Source organism: Carcharhinus amblyrhynchos, chromosome 9, assembly GCF_965287045.1.
Source record: "Carcharhinus amblyrhynchos chromosome 9, sCarAmb.v2.hapA, whole genome shotgun sequence".
In the NCBI taxonomy this organism is placed as follows: Eukaryota; Metazoa; Chordata; class Chondrichthyes; order Carcharhiniformes; family Carcharhinidae; genus Carcharhinus; species Carcharhinus amblyrhynchos.
Genome location: NC_137332.1, coordinates 73,313,738 through 73,328,746, shown reverse-complemented (window position 1 = coordinate 73,328,746; position 15,009 = coordinate 73,313,738). Strand labels below are relative to the sequence as shown.

General features: G+C 41.8%; 1 non-coding gene across 1 annotated transcript; it reads right to left on the bottom strand.

Moving 5' to 3' along the window:
- Nucleotides 1-328: 328 nt before the first annotated feature.
- LOC145348711 (U2 spliceosomal RNA) lies at nt 329-527 on the bottom strand. The gene has a single exon (XR_013887963.1). It is a non-coding gene; the product is annotated as a U2 spliceosomal RNA (small nuclear RNA).
- Nucleotides 528-15,009: the final 14,482 nt, after the last annotated feature.

Here is a 15,009-nt window from a genome sequence, read left to right as displayed (position 1 = left end):
TTCAATAAGACTGACAATTTTGTTTTGAATGTGTTTTAAACTAATCAACCTGTACAAATTTGATCCCATTAGGCTCCAAATCCTATGGCTTCTTAACCCCATTACCTACAATAATATATTAATGTCACTGATGGAATTTAGTGAACTGTTGCCTTATAACAGAGCGTGCTCACATTATACCTTGTGATATAGCATTCCAGCTACTGTTTTTTGTTTATTCTTTATTCCAATTCAATCTAATCAGATCAAATCCAATTCAGAGTCCCAACAAGTTGAGACATCCCTGATCCAAGCTGACAAGACAGGGCTCTCACCTCCTGTCTTGGGCTTGATCTACGTGATCCAAGCTGATTGGAGTAGGTATAGCTCCTCCTCCAAGGCTTGATCTTATTTGCATCTTAGCCAAAAGGCTGAGATGCCGCTTTAAAAAATTGCTTCAAATGAAGCTAAAATGTATCCTAATGACTTCAACCAAGTGCAGCATGTCGATACTACACTTGATCTTAGCCAAAAGGCCGAGAAGCATTCCAGCTACTGTTATGAGAGATGGCCAGTAGGTGTAGGTGTCAGCTTCTTGTTATGAATGAAATGGGCATTTACAGCCCTTGAACTCATTTAAACTGAACATGTTGCCATACTCTTAGAGGCATGTATGGGAAACCCCACAATTGCCTCTCAGTTTCTGCAATTCTGTGATTCTATTTCTGCAATTGGATCCTAGATGATTAATTCCCAGAAAAGTCAGAGGCTTTGAAAGAAAAATTGAGAATATGCAGACTGTTTGGATGGTGCTCGAATCTTTAAGTGGCAAGTTTTTTGATGTGGTTCCTTTTAACTTCACCTTAGACTTCATTCTCCCTCAGCAGAAATCTGGCCCTGTGTTATTTTCTGCTGAAATTGTGCTGCTTTGTAGCGCAATGTGTTGTCAATTTTCGTTATAGTCAGGCTTCTCTTCATTTGGGGTTTTGTGGTATTGACTCTCAGGACTTGAGATTATTTCTTTCAATTTATAGAACAAATTCACGTGGAGGAAATGTGAATTATAGGTACTCTAAATCAAATTTGAAATTACGATCAGACAATATGAACCCTTTCCTCTGTTCTTTACAGATTCAGTATTTAATTCATTCTCTGTAACGTGGCTGAGAAGTCATTTTTTTTAGGATGCCCCTTAACCCCTCTGAGATTGTCAAACATTGTATGTTCCCTGTTCGGCTTCAGGCCTAGAACGGCATGGTGACCCAGTGGTTAGCACTGCTGCCTCACAGCTCCAGGTACCTGGGTTCAATTCCAAGCTTGGGTCACTGTCTGTGTGGAGTCTGCATTTTTTCCAGATGCATCAGTTTCCTCCCACAGTCTGAAAGATGTACTGGTTTGGTGCATTGGCCATGCTAAATTCTCCCTTAGTGTACTTGAACAGGCACCAAAGTGTGGTGACTAGAGGATTTTCACAGTAACTTCGTTACACTGCTAGTATAAGCCTACTTGTGAGGCTAATAAATAAACTAAACTAAGAAATCTCGGGCAACATTTACACTGGATGGAGCAGTGTCTCACACAGGGGTGGCATGGTGGCGCAGTGGTTAGCACTGCTGCCTCAAAGCACCAAGGACCCAGGTTCGATTCCTGGTTTGGGTCACTGTCTGTGTAGAGCTTGCATGGGTTCTTTCTGGATGCTTCAGTTCCATCCCATAGTCGGAAAGATATACTGGTTAGGTACATTGGCCATGCTAAATTCTCCCTCAGTGTACCTGAGCAGGCACCAGAGTGCTAGGGAATTTTCACAGTAACTTCACTGCAATGTAAGTCTGCTTGTGACATTAATAAATAAACTTTTAAAAAATAGACTTTGGAACTCAAGAACAGGCCATTTGGCCTAAGAGATCTATGGCAGTATTTGAATTTCACACGAGCCTCCTTCCCCTTATCTCACCCTCTCAGCATATCATTCTATTGACAGGATTTTCCGTTTCCACCTGCTCCAGGACCAGAAATTCCCACCCGAGGTCAATGGACCTTTTGCTGGTCCATCAAATTATCCATCCTGCCCGTGCCGGTTCCTGCAGTGGGCAGGACGGGAAGAGTAAGGCATTTACCTTTCTCTCGCATGTGTTTATTCCCTTAAATGATATTCACATCCGCACCCCCCGTTGTGGTGGCAGGCACCACATTTCCATCATTCTGGGTGGAAAAAGTTGCTCCTGGGTTTCTTATTGGATTCCTTAGTAGCAATTAAATCTTTAAAATTGTTTTGACAAAGGGATTGCTTTTTCAAGAATTTTTTTTAAAGTTTATTTATTAGTAAATAAGTAGGCTTACATTAACATTGCAATGAAGTTACCGTGAGAATTCCCTAGTCGCCAGACTCTTGTGCCTGTTTGGATACAGAGAGAGAATTTAGCATGGCCAATCTTTCCGACTGTGGGAGAAAACCATAGCACCGGAAGGAAATCCACACAAACATGGTGAGAATGTGCAGACAGTCACCCGAGGCCAGAATCAAACCCTGGTCCCTGGCACTGAGGCAGCAATGCTAATCCCTATGCTACTGTGTATTTTTTCCTGGCAGTTGTAAATCCAGGTGAATATGTTCAACATGGATGCCAAGGTAGCTAATTTGATTTTAACAAACAAGAGTGCACAGTGGAGGGCAGCAAAAAGCCGTGGAGAGAGAAAGTCTGCCCATGGATTGTTGGATACAATACAGAGAAGTTAAGTGAGATGACTCATTGAGTAAGAAAGTTCCTTGCAAGTTCTTCATTTTGTAGTATTACGTAGAAACTAATTGCCTGGATTGAACTAAGTGGCTCCAGCCGTATCCACAACTCTATCTTTCGCTGATCCATGAAATAAAGCAGTGTGTGAACTAAATCAAACTCTTCACCTCATCGAACGTTCACTCACTCTGCTGTCGGAAGGTATTTGTTTAAATAAAAGACATGGGGTGTGATTCTCCCAGCCCACTGTGCTGCTCGAATATCGCAAAGACTGAGCAATGTCAGTGAGAGTTGTGACCAGTGTCCATCCAATCGCAAGGCTGATTACAATATGGAAACCTTTATTTCCATATTATTGGCGAGCCCGGGATGATATCCTCCAGGTTCAGTAATGTCTCCCAACCTGCCAGGAGAGATTCCCATGGCTGGGGATTTCGGCTGGTCCCCATCAATGGGGAGAAGGCATGATCACTCTGCTGGTGGGACCAGAAGCCATTGAGGCCCCCCTTCCCACCTCCGGGAAGTTGGGGTGGGGGAGCTGCTCCTTGGGCAGTACCAGTTTGGCACTGCCAGCCTGACAGTCTAGCAGTGAGAGCCTGGCACTGCCCATCAGGCACCTTGACACTGCCGACCAGGCACCGGCCACTTCACATGTGCCGATCTCCCTGCTGACTGATCAGCACATGAGCACTGGCCACCTCAGCATGCTGATTCTGGCCTCTCCAGTGGGTTCAGGCTCCCACACACCCCCCCAACCCTCCACCCAGCGATGTGAATCACATTAAGGACTGTGTGATGCACCGAGTCCCAGAGATTCACACAAGTAAGCTCGCCCTAAATACAGGTGGAAAAACTCCCTGTATTCCTGTCCGTTGGGCATTTAGTTTTTCGGGGGGGGGCGGGGGGAGTGAAATGCCCCCATGACCATCCAGCTCAGATCACAATAGTGTTTCATTGTTACACTCACAGGTGGAAAGAGGGCAGCAAATGTAACCTCTCGTCATAGCAAGACACAGGGGCTATTAGTGGAAACAAATACCCCGAAATGACCCAAAGTGAGCTGATCTGAACTCACAGTAATCATTGACCCATGCAAGTGTTCGCACTCACCATCACTGCTGCACTCGAATTGGCAGGCAGACGTCTTGGCTCTGCCATTTGATTTTCGTCCTCTGTATTTCCCTACCTTTGCCTCATTAACCTGTAATGAATAGGCCTCATGTTACTTAAAAGGTGAGATCATTGGCTTCCCCAAACTGTCGATTTTACACCTTAAAGAGCTAAGAAAAAACATTCTTTTCTCAGTCTTCCCTTCCAAACACCTCCCTGAACAGTATGCCATTTAATTGCTAACTAAAAGTCAGGGAAAAATGAACAACAAACCAACGTAAAACCTGAGGTACAGATGTCTGCATGGAGGTTTGGAATGGGAACAGCCAGGCGTAAGGGAGAAATGCTAGCTCTGCAGTAACCCATTGTGTAACATCATCATCATTAGTCTCTGAATGGTACCTTGCATTAAGTTGATCTTTCTCTATGCCCTAGCTATGACTGTAACACCACATTCTGAAAGCTCTCATTTCCTTCTCCATGAACGGTTTGCTTTGTCTGTATATCGCACAAGAAGCAATACTTTTCACTGTGTGCTAATAAACGACAGTAATGAATCAAACCAAATCAAAATCAAATAAAATCAACTTGAAGATCAGCCATGATTAAAATGAATGACAGAGAAGGCTCAAAGGGTTGAACTGCCTACTCCTGCTTCTACTTTCGATGTTTCTATGTTTGTTATATCCCCAATTCCACTGCTAAGTAGCACCACCTTCTAGAGGTTGATAGGAGGCACATATTTGCAAGTGAGATCTTGTGACAATATCCATTTATATAATGCTTTTAAACACTAAAATTCTCTAAGATGCTTCAAACAAAATTTGAGAGCAAACAAAAGAAAGAGACATTAAGGCAGATGAAATCAAAAGGCAAAATCATTAAGGCAAAAAAAATCAAAGAGATTGGCTTTAAGCAGCATCTTAAAGGTGAGAGAGAGGCAGAGAGTCAGTGAGATTTGAGAGAGTATTTTAGAGATTAGGCCCTAGATACTTTTTTTAAAGTTTCAACGTTAAAAGTTTATTTATTAGTGTCACAAGTAGGCTTACATTAATACTGCAATGAAGTTATTGTGAAAATTCCCTAGTTGCCACACTCTGGCACCTGTTCAGGTACACTGAGGGAGAATTTGCAATGGCCAATGCACCTAACAGGTACATCTTTTGGATTGGACATCAATAACTGATGGGAAGGAAAGCAGGGATGCTAAGAGGACAGAAGTGGAGGAATTCAGAATTCTCAGGGAACTGTGGAGCCTGAGGGGGTTACTGAGATAGCATTCAGAAAGAATGCCATCTGAGGTGCTGAATCGTATTAACCTGAGTGTTTGCCAGTTTAATGAGTTGCACAACACATTCATACAATGTATAGGTGTGCCTGACGTTTCCAGTAGTAATCTCCAGGGGATATATAGAAACTCCAGACATGAATCGAAAACATGTTACAATCTGTAAAGTATTACCTAATCAGGGCTGTGTTGTAGCTTTGAAGCTCTGAGGACGGCCCATAAACTGCTCCCATTGTTAAAAAAATGTCAATGGAGTTCCTTTTTATTGGTTTTCAGAGACTGCAAACCTTCCCTCTGAGCAAGATGTGCCAAATTAGTCCAGCTTCTATTTCATGTTTGTCCTCATTCTAGACCAGCTCTCTAGTTTAGCATTACTAATGAAGCAGTTTAGGGAGGAAGGAGGAAATTCTTTGTTACTTCGTGCAGGGCAGGAAGACAGGTATAATAATTCTCAACATTTGCTAGCAACAAGCAGTTTATATTCTAAAGATCAGGGGCAGAATTTTCCCAAAAAATGCATTTCTTGCCAACAGGGGGCGGGGGGGTGGTGGTGTTGGGTGGAAACCTAATCAATGATTCATTTCCAGGACTCACAAATGACACTTAAATGATATTGTGGCTGATTTCCCCAGCAAAACAGCACTGGTAAGATAGAGAGAGGCAAGAAACTGGGCACGAATCAGATTTTTCACCTCTGGCCCCATGTTACCGGCTCACCACGCCAATCAACTGGTGTGGTGTGCCAGTAAGATCGCGTCCCATCTGTCTATTCCACTAGAAAGAGTTTTTAATACATTGCAAAGCATTCCTCAGCTGTATACTTTCTTGCTGGGTGTAACAGGCACTTGGCAGTCAAGTGAATCTTTCAATGCTTAGGGATGAATTGGGGATCATAGGGATAATTTGGATTTAGTGTGCATAGTGTTACAGTGGTTGTAGTGAGAGGCAGCCTGTTTAACATCTCTGCCATAGCAATTACTTCCATTGAGAGCTCTGAACTTGGGAAGAGTTTGGAATCTACGTGGTTGTGCGAAACACATGAAGCCTGTTCATATAATCAGCAGGTTCCAATCCAGGACGAATGCCTCCTCCTTTCATGCAAAACTTTTATTAGCACAATGAAGGGGACAGATCACCCTTATCCTAAATGGGTGAATAGTAAATGGCACTCAGCGTGGACAAAGGCAGGTTAATGAGAGAAACAGTAGTGGGCAAAAATTAAATGGCTCCAGGCTACAGAATGCAAGAGAGTAAGGGACTGTGGTTTATTAGTGGAGAGCTTACTTAACAGCTGTGAGGAATTCGAATGAGATCTTTGGATGTAGAACCAAAGAGTATAACACAAAGTCCAGGTGGTGATAGTGAGTCTGTTCAAGGCAACTAATGTGTCAAGACCTGGTGAACTATGTAAAGCTATTAAAAGGTGGAGATGCATTGATGTAATGGTATCATCACTGGGCTAGTGATCTTGTTTCGAATCCAATCACAGCAGATGGTGAAATGTTTTTTCAGTAAAAATCTGGATTTGAATTACAGTCTGTGCGGAGTTTGCACATTCTCCCCGTGTCTGCATAGGTTTCCTTCAGGTTCTCCGGTTTCCTCCCACAATCTGAAAGATGTGCTGGTTAGGTGCATTTACCATGCTAAATCCTCCCTCAGTGTACCCGAACAGGCATCAAAGTGTGGCGACTAGCGGATTTTCACAGTAACATCATTGCAGTTTTAATGCAAGTCTGCTTGTGACACTAATAAATAAATTTTAAGAATTTAAACTTTAATGGTGACCACGAAACCGATTGTTGTAAAAACACATCTGCTGTCCTTAGTTCGTGGTCTGGCCTAAATGTGATCTCAGACCCACAGCATTACAGTTGACTCTTAACTGTTCTCTGAAATGGCCTAGCAAACCATTCAGTACAGGGGCAATTAGGGATGGACAACAAATGATGGCTCAGCCCACAACACTCATGTCTTATGAGTAAAAAATTCTGGATATTGTACTGTAGCAAGGATATCAAAACTGTGAGTAGTGTAGAAAAGGACAATCAGACTGATACCTGATGGCTTAAAACATCAAGAGTTGTGACAGGAGATTAACAGACCTAGGAATGTTTACTCTGCCAGAAAGAAAGCTCAGGGCAGATATTCTTCAAGTAACTAGAACATAGAAAAACTACAGCACAATCCGGCCCTTCGGCCCATAAGTTGCGCCGATGGTATCCCTACCTACTAGGCTTACCTATAACCCTCAATTCTATTAAGTTCCATGTACTCATCCAGGAGTCTCTTAAAAGACCTTTTCGTATTTGCCTCCATCACCACCGACGGCATCTGATTCCACTCACTCAGTACCCACTGAGTGAAAAACCTACCCCTGATATCTCCTCTGTACCTACTCCCCAGCACCTTAAACCTGTGTCCTCTCATAGCAATCATTCCAGCCCTGGGAAAAAGCCTCTGAGAATCCACCCGATCTATACCTCTCAACATCTTATACACTTCTATCTTGATCTTATTCTGCTTTGTTAAGAACCCAAAATATATTATGAAGCTAGATTAGACCTAAATCGTTTGTTTGAGTTTGCCATTGGTGTGAGGATAAGGTGCTTCACTCCGGGCGTGATTCTGTTGACGCACTAGGAAACTTTCATCAAAATAAAACTTTAACAATACAATTTAAATATAATGAATGAATTAGCTTAATTTTTACCAACTGAAATACTTAAGTATAGCAAGATACAACTCTTAACTGCTAACCAATCTCTATTAGTTCCAATTTAAGAAATATTCCTCATAAAACTTCACTTCAAAATCAGTTAGCAAATAACATAGGCTTGTGTGCATTTTTTAAAAGTTAATTAACAGTCCTAGAGCCTTTGAACATCTTTGGAATAAGATAGAGACAGATACCTGTCTTCTACACTCAAACATCAGTCTCCAGAGAAAGAGCGTGAATGAGAGAGACCAACCTCTGGATTCTTTCAGGATCAAGCAGAAACAAATTGTTTTTCCCTGAGAGCTTAACTCCATCCATTCACATGACTCTATCTCTTGTCAATGAACCTAATTAAACCCTACCCTGAAACTCCAGGGGAAAAACCAGAAACAAACAAAAGATGCATCAGATCAGATTAAAACAAACACCTCATTATCTAGGGTCAATTCATTTTTAGCATGGAGTTGCCTGGTTTGCTGACAGTTTGGCACCAGGTAAACCGAGCTGAAGTTTAAACAGACCCCTCACAAAAAACATGATGTAAGTACATTTCTTAAAGGCACAATATCATCACAGTTTACAGAACAAATCTTTGACAGAAACTTTAGGGGGGTTGGTTGGGGGGGGGAGAAATTGGGGGGGTGGTGGTGCATGGTAAGGTGGAAAAGAGAAGGGAAGGGAGGTCAGAGTTGTCCCCATTCCCTAATGTAGAAAGCAGAAAATCATCCAGGCTTCCCACTCCAGTTAGAACTGCAAATAGTACAGGATCAGTTATTGCTGTTAATATTGACTGAACAGATCTTCCACAAGATTAGGATCAAAGTAACATCGGAAAAGTTTCTAATTTCAAGTCAGAGCTGCAATGTTCATGCAAGTTACAACAGAGCTGGTAGAGTGAAACCTCAAATTTCTATATTAATTTAACCATAAATATCACTGAATAAGTCATAAATATACTATAACAGCAAGAGCAGGTCAGAGATTGGGAATTCTGCAATGAGTAACTCCTGTCCTCACTCCCCAAACCCTGTTCACCATCAAGGCACAAGGCACAAGTCAGGAGTGTGATGGAGTACTCTCCAATTGCTTGGATGAATGTGGCTCCAACAACACTCAAGAAGCTTGACACCATTCAAGATAAAACAACCCTCTTAATTGGCTCCTTCCACCACTAATGAATAATGGCAGACAAGGCACATTGCAGAAGCTTACCAAAGCCACGACCACTTCCATCTAGAAGGATAACTGGGAACATCACCACCTGCACGTTCCCCTCCAAGCCACTCAACAACCTGACTTGGAAATATATCACTGTTCCTTCACTGTCCCTGGGTCAAATTCTGGAACTCCCTCCCTCACAGCACTATGGGTGTAGCTACACCACATGGACTGCAACAGTCCAGAAGGCAACTCACCACCACCTACTCAATGAAAATAAAGAATGGGCATTAAATGCTGGCCTCACCAGCGAAGCCCACATCCCATAAGCATGAATTTATTTTTTTTAAAAAAATGTAAAGCTTCACACAGGATATCTCCTGATTGGGGAACTCTCAGGAACAAAGAAATAAATACATTCCCACAGCCAAATAATAAATGGCACTGTCACTGATAAGCAACAGGATTTGTATAAGTTGCATGACTGCAGTGAACAGCCAGTGGTGTGTGAACATGGCTTAGCGATACTTCCAGTTATAATTCTGGACAGACTGCACTAGTCAGTAACTGCTAACATCCTGCAATAACATTTAAAACTCAGAATGGAATGAAGCCCAGTTCCACTTATAATATTTATACAGGCACTTGGAGAGAGATGTCTCTGCCTGTCAGATGCCATTTGTATGATGGTCTTCCCTGCTTTGGAACTTCAAGGTGGTGATCATCTTGCGTGACTGGGATACCTCAGCTAAGACAGTTTCCAAACAACAAGATCAAAGTCCCAAGAAAAGAGATGGCACAAAGTTGAATTACAATCTGGTTCAGGCCACGTTGGCTAACAACTTTCCTTTCTGCTCAGTGAGACATTTGGAACTGTAACCCTGCCTTCTCACGGAAACATAGCAAAGTGGAATGAGAGAAATATGAACCGTAGCTCAGTGGGCAAGAAACATAAACAGGAAATAGGAGGAAGAGGAAGCCATTTAACCCTTTGAGTCTACTTGCCATTCATTCTGATCATGGCTAATTATCCACCTCAGTAGCCTGATGCTGCTTTCCCCATATCTGATGATCCCCTTCACCCAAGAGCTATATTTAACTACTTCTTGAAAACATGCAATGTTTTGGCCTCAAATGCTTTCTGTTGTAATGAGTTCCATAGACTGACCACTTTTTGGGAGAATAAATTTCTCCTCATCTCTGCCCTAAATGGCCCACTCTGTATCCTCAGACTGTGAGCCCTGGTTCTGGACACCCCCCCACGCCCCCCCACCATCGGGAACAACCTTCTTGCACCTATCCTGTCTAGTCCTGTTTGAATTTTATAGGTTTCTTTGAGATCCCTCCTCATTCTTTTAAACTCCCGCAAATATAATCCTCACTGACTTAATCTCTCCTTGTATGTCAGTCCCACCACCCCAGGAATCAGTCTGGTAAACCTTCTCTCCACTCCCTCTACAGCAAGAGCATCATTCCTCAAAAAAAGAGACCAAAACAGCACACAAGACTCTTATTTTTGGTAAGAAAGTTGTAGTTTAAATCTCTACTCAGAGACCTAAATATGAAACCCAGGCTGGCACTCCAGTACTGTACGGAGGGCACGCTGTACTGTTAGAAGTGCCATCTTTCAGGTAGGACTAAGTCCTGGCTTCCCACAGGTGGATCCCCCAGTACTATTTGAAAGCAGAACAGAGGAGCTCTGCCTATTGTCCGAGTAAACCCTTATCCCTTAATCAACACTTAAAATAAGTGATCGAGTTATTAAATGAATTGCTATTTTTGGGAGGTTGCTGAGTGGAATTTGGCTGCATACATTCCCACATTAAAACTGTGACTACTTTAAAAGTAGGTTCAAAGGCATGTAATTGGCTTTGAACCACTCTTGGACACCCTGAAGTGCATTTAAAAAGTGCAACTGCATTCTTTTTCTTTTAAAAGAGACAACCTGACAGTAATATTAACTTTTCTTAACAGAATGACTTGCTAATGGTGATTGAGCTGTCTCATCCAAAGGACAGGAAGGAAGATCTATATTTCTTTCATTTTTGGGATGTGGGCATTGTGCACCTATTTATTGCCCATTCCTGAAGGCAGTTAAGAGTCAACCACATTGCTGTGGCTCTGGAGTCAGATGTACACCAGGCCAGATAAAGACGGCAGATTTCCTCCCCTAAAAGGATATTAGTGAACGAGATGGATTTTTACTACAATTGACAATGGTTTCAGGGTCATCATTAGACATTTAATTCCAGATTTTTATTGAATTCAAGTTTCACTATCTGCCATGGAAGGATTTGAACCCAGTTCCCCAGATCATTAATTTGGTCTTCTGGATTAGTTGCCCAGTGACAATATTACTACACCACTGCCTCCCCTATATCTATGTCAACCTGGTTACTTTATCATTTTTATTTTAAATGGACAAAGGCCTGACTAGCCATGATTCATACCTGAGGAATTTCATACCTGAGAAATCAACATCAATCTTGTTATATTTAAAGAGGCACTCATGCACTACCACAGAAAGTAGCTGAACCCAAAACAGTGTGTGATTGCAAGAAGAAATTAGATGTAGCTCTTGGAGCTAAAGGGATCAAGGGATTTGGGAGAAGACAGGACCAGGTACCAGCCATGATCAAAATGAACATTGGAACGGGCTCGAAGGCCCAATGGTCTACTCCTGCTTCTAGTTTCTATGTAATGCCTCCTGTGATTGCAGAAAATCAAATTCCAAAGGGATGTACCAACATCACTTACATTTCTAAAACAGAGCTCTGGCGAAAAGAAATAATTTGTCTGCATGGCCAAACCTTCCAAGATTTCAAACATGGAAGAATATATCCTGCGTCCAAAACTCAGGAGAAGTGGTGGGAGGTATGTCACATGACCTCCCCCAAGCTGCTAGAATCTGTACTATTGTCATGTAGAACTGAACCCAGGCAGTCTATCATTTTACCACCTAACAAGTAGCTGCAGAAGGATCTCTATCCAGGAAAAGTGCCCAAAGCACATCTACACTGTGTATGACAGGAACACTGGAACTCCTGCATCGGTGTCTATTAGGTTAATTCATCTCCATGTGCCCTTTTCCACCATGGAAGTCCTCACATCTGGAAAGAAGAATTGCTCTGCAACAGTTTCAGCCTGTTAACCTCTGAAGGAATACGGCTTTGATTCAGAGATCTGGACTCAAATGAAACCATAACTCTTATTTTTATTATGATCTTGGCCTGTGCTCTTTCTTTCCCTTATCCTTTTTTATTTTAAGTGCAAAAAGGGACAGAAGTTATAAAATTCCTTTTCATGTTTTGTGTGTGTGTGCGCGTAAAATAAACCCTCATATTTTACCTTATCTTTATTCATTAGCATCACAAGTAGGCTTACATTAACACTGCAATTAAGTTACTATAAAATCTGGAGTTTGCTGTGGGGTTTTTAATAGAGGATTGGACCATCCAAACTGAGGGGTTGGAGAAAATATGGCATCATTTATAAAGGGGGAAATCAAAAATCAGAAACATCTTTCTGTTTATGGATGGGTAATGAAGGAAGAAATCAGGGCTGTTTAAAATTAAACTCCCTTCGGTCTGTAACATTGCCGATGACCGAACGCAATAAGGAGCTGTTACCCCTGACTGAGATAACTCAGAGAATTGAGGTAATGAGAAGGGAACTTTGATCACTGTGGTGTGAGAAGTGCACTTTTATGAGTGAAGAAAAGCAGGAGGTGGAGTCCATCTGCTCAGTAAAACATTTATTGTTAGCTATCGGCATTAATCATAAATACCAATCCTCTAAAACTCAAGCTGTAGGGATTATTTTCCAGCAGTGGATCTTCCAGTCCTGTTGATGTCAATGGGATTATGTATACCCTACATCCTCTGCCACCAGGGAACAAGCTGCAGTTGGTTGCCATCGGCAGGACTGGGAGAGCCCAATTGTGGGAAGGACTGAAAATCTTTTGGCCATAATCTTTGACTCTTGTATTTACAGGCCTCTTGGTTTCTTTCTCCAGAGATGCTGCCTGATTTGCTGATGCTTGTAGCACTCACTGCTTTTATTTTGTGTTCTCATTGAAAGCTGGGCTATCACACAGAATCACAACTCCGTATGCATTAGTTCTAATTATTATTTGATCATGCATTTGCTCACCTGATAGTAATTAACACTGAAAGGTATGCTGAAAATATGGGTCTATCCATGGCAGCACAGCAGTAGCATTGTTGCCTCACGGCACCAGGGACCTGGGTTCAATTCCTGGTTTGGGTCACTGTGTGTGTGAAGTTTGTACATTCTCCCTGTGTCTGTGTGGGTTTCCTCCTTCAGTCCTGCCGACGGCAACCAGCCGCAGGTTAAGTGGATTGGCCATGCTAAATTGCCCCTTAGTGTCATGGGGCTAGCCAGGTAAATGTATGGGGTTATGGGAATAGGACCTGGGTGAGATTGTGGTCAATGCAGGCTTGATGGGCCGAATGCCCTCCTTTTGCACTGTAGGATTCTAGGATCCTGTGTAAGTTAACAATGGTGTCCCAATCACACTCAGGAATGAAAAAAATGACTCACTCTGCCATCATGGTTGTTTTCAAATTTCTGACCATTTCCATTTGTTGTCATTACATATGCTGGAATAGAACTTGCACAGGGATACAGGGATAGTGTCTAAAAACATTGTACAGATAAGCAAACAAAAACAAATTAATTTGTGCACCTTTTGTGTAAAGAGTATAATACAGAACAATAGCTGAACAGTAAAATGGATCAAATTGTGTGAAATCCCATTTATGTAAAACCTGTCTCTTTTGCGATAACATTGGAGAAGGATGAATTACAGTCAAAGACAGGCATACTGTAAGATTAGGCACATATAGATTATTAAATAAATAAGCTAGATGGATACTATAGCACTAAAGTGGTGTTAGGAGTAAACCACTTAAATGTGGGTTCTTCATCAAAGCAGGGGTAAGGTAAAACAAGAGATAACTGCAATATAATAAGGTAACGTGGTTTGGGAAATACAATAGTAAGTAACAGTCTTATGTGAAAAGATATGAAACCCCTTCATCACTGGCAATTTGCTCAAAAAGACTGGAAGAGCAGGTCATAAAACACAACAGGAACTTTGCTTTGCTGGTCTTGACTACAGGGTTGGACAAGTTTTCTTGCAATTTCTTCCAAGAATTTTCCTGCATGGATGGTTTTAGCTTTACATGGGCACCGTTCTGTACGAAACGTTAAATGATAAATGTTTCAGTTGGCAGAATAAATGAAGCTAATTCTCAGATGTTTGCTATCTTTAACTTTGCAAATCTTTTAAAGGGTAAGGAAGAAATTATCCTGACAATTTGTATTTGACAAAAATGAACCATTAAATAAAACCAAACATCAATAATTCTTTTTTGGTTCTGGTGGCACGGTGGTTAGCACTGCTGTCTCACAGCATCAGGGACCCGATTTCAGTTCCAGCCTTGGGTCAATGCCTGTGTGAAGTTTGTACCTTCTCCCCGTGTCTGCGTGGATTTCCTCTGGGTTCTCTGGTTTCCTTTCACAGAGTAAGAAGTCTGACAACACCAGGTTTAAGTCCAACCAATTTATTTGATAATAAACTCAAGCTTGAGGTTAACCTCTTCGTCAGGTGAATGGAGAGTTCTGGCCTTCTGTAATGATTAGCCGTCCACTTCACCTCCAAACCATTGATATTACACATTGTGGCCCAAATCTTTCAGCCCTTGGAAAGTCCCTATTTTATTTTTAAAATCTGTTCCACTCAAGTGGCTGCTTTTTCCAAGCATTTATCACCATTTTACAGAGGTAAGCATTTTTGCAGCAGTCTAATATAATTATTGCCACTAATAAACAGTGCCATCTTATTTGTTGCTGCTTTCAAATGCTTTCTCTTCTCTGCAGTCAAAGAAAAAGCAAATTTGTGTTTACCAAAACACAAACATAATTACAGCATACCACAATACATGTCCATGAGACAACTTCAAAACACCTCCCTGCTGCTCTGGTCTGCTTCCTCA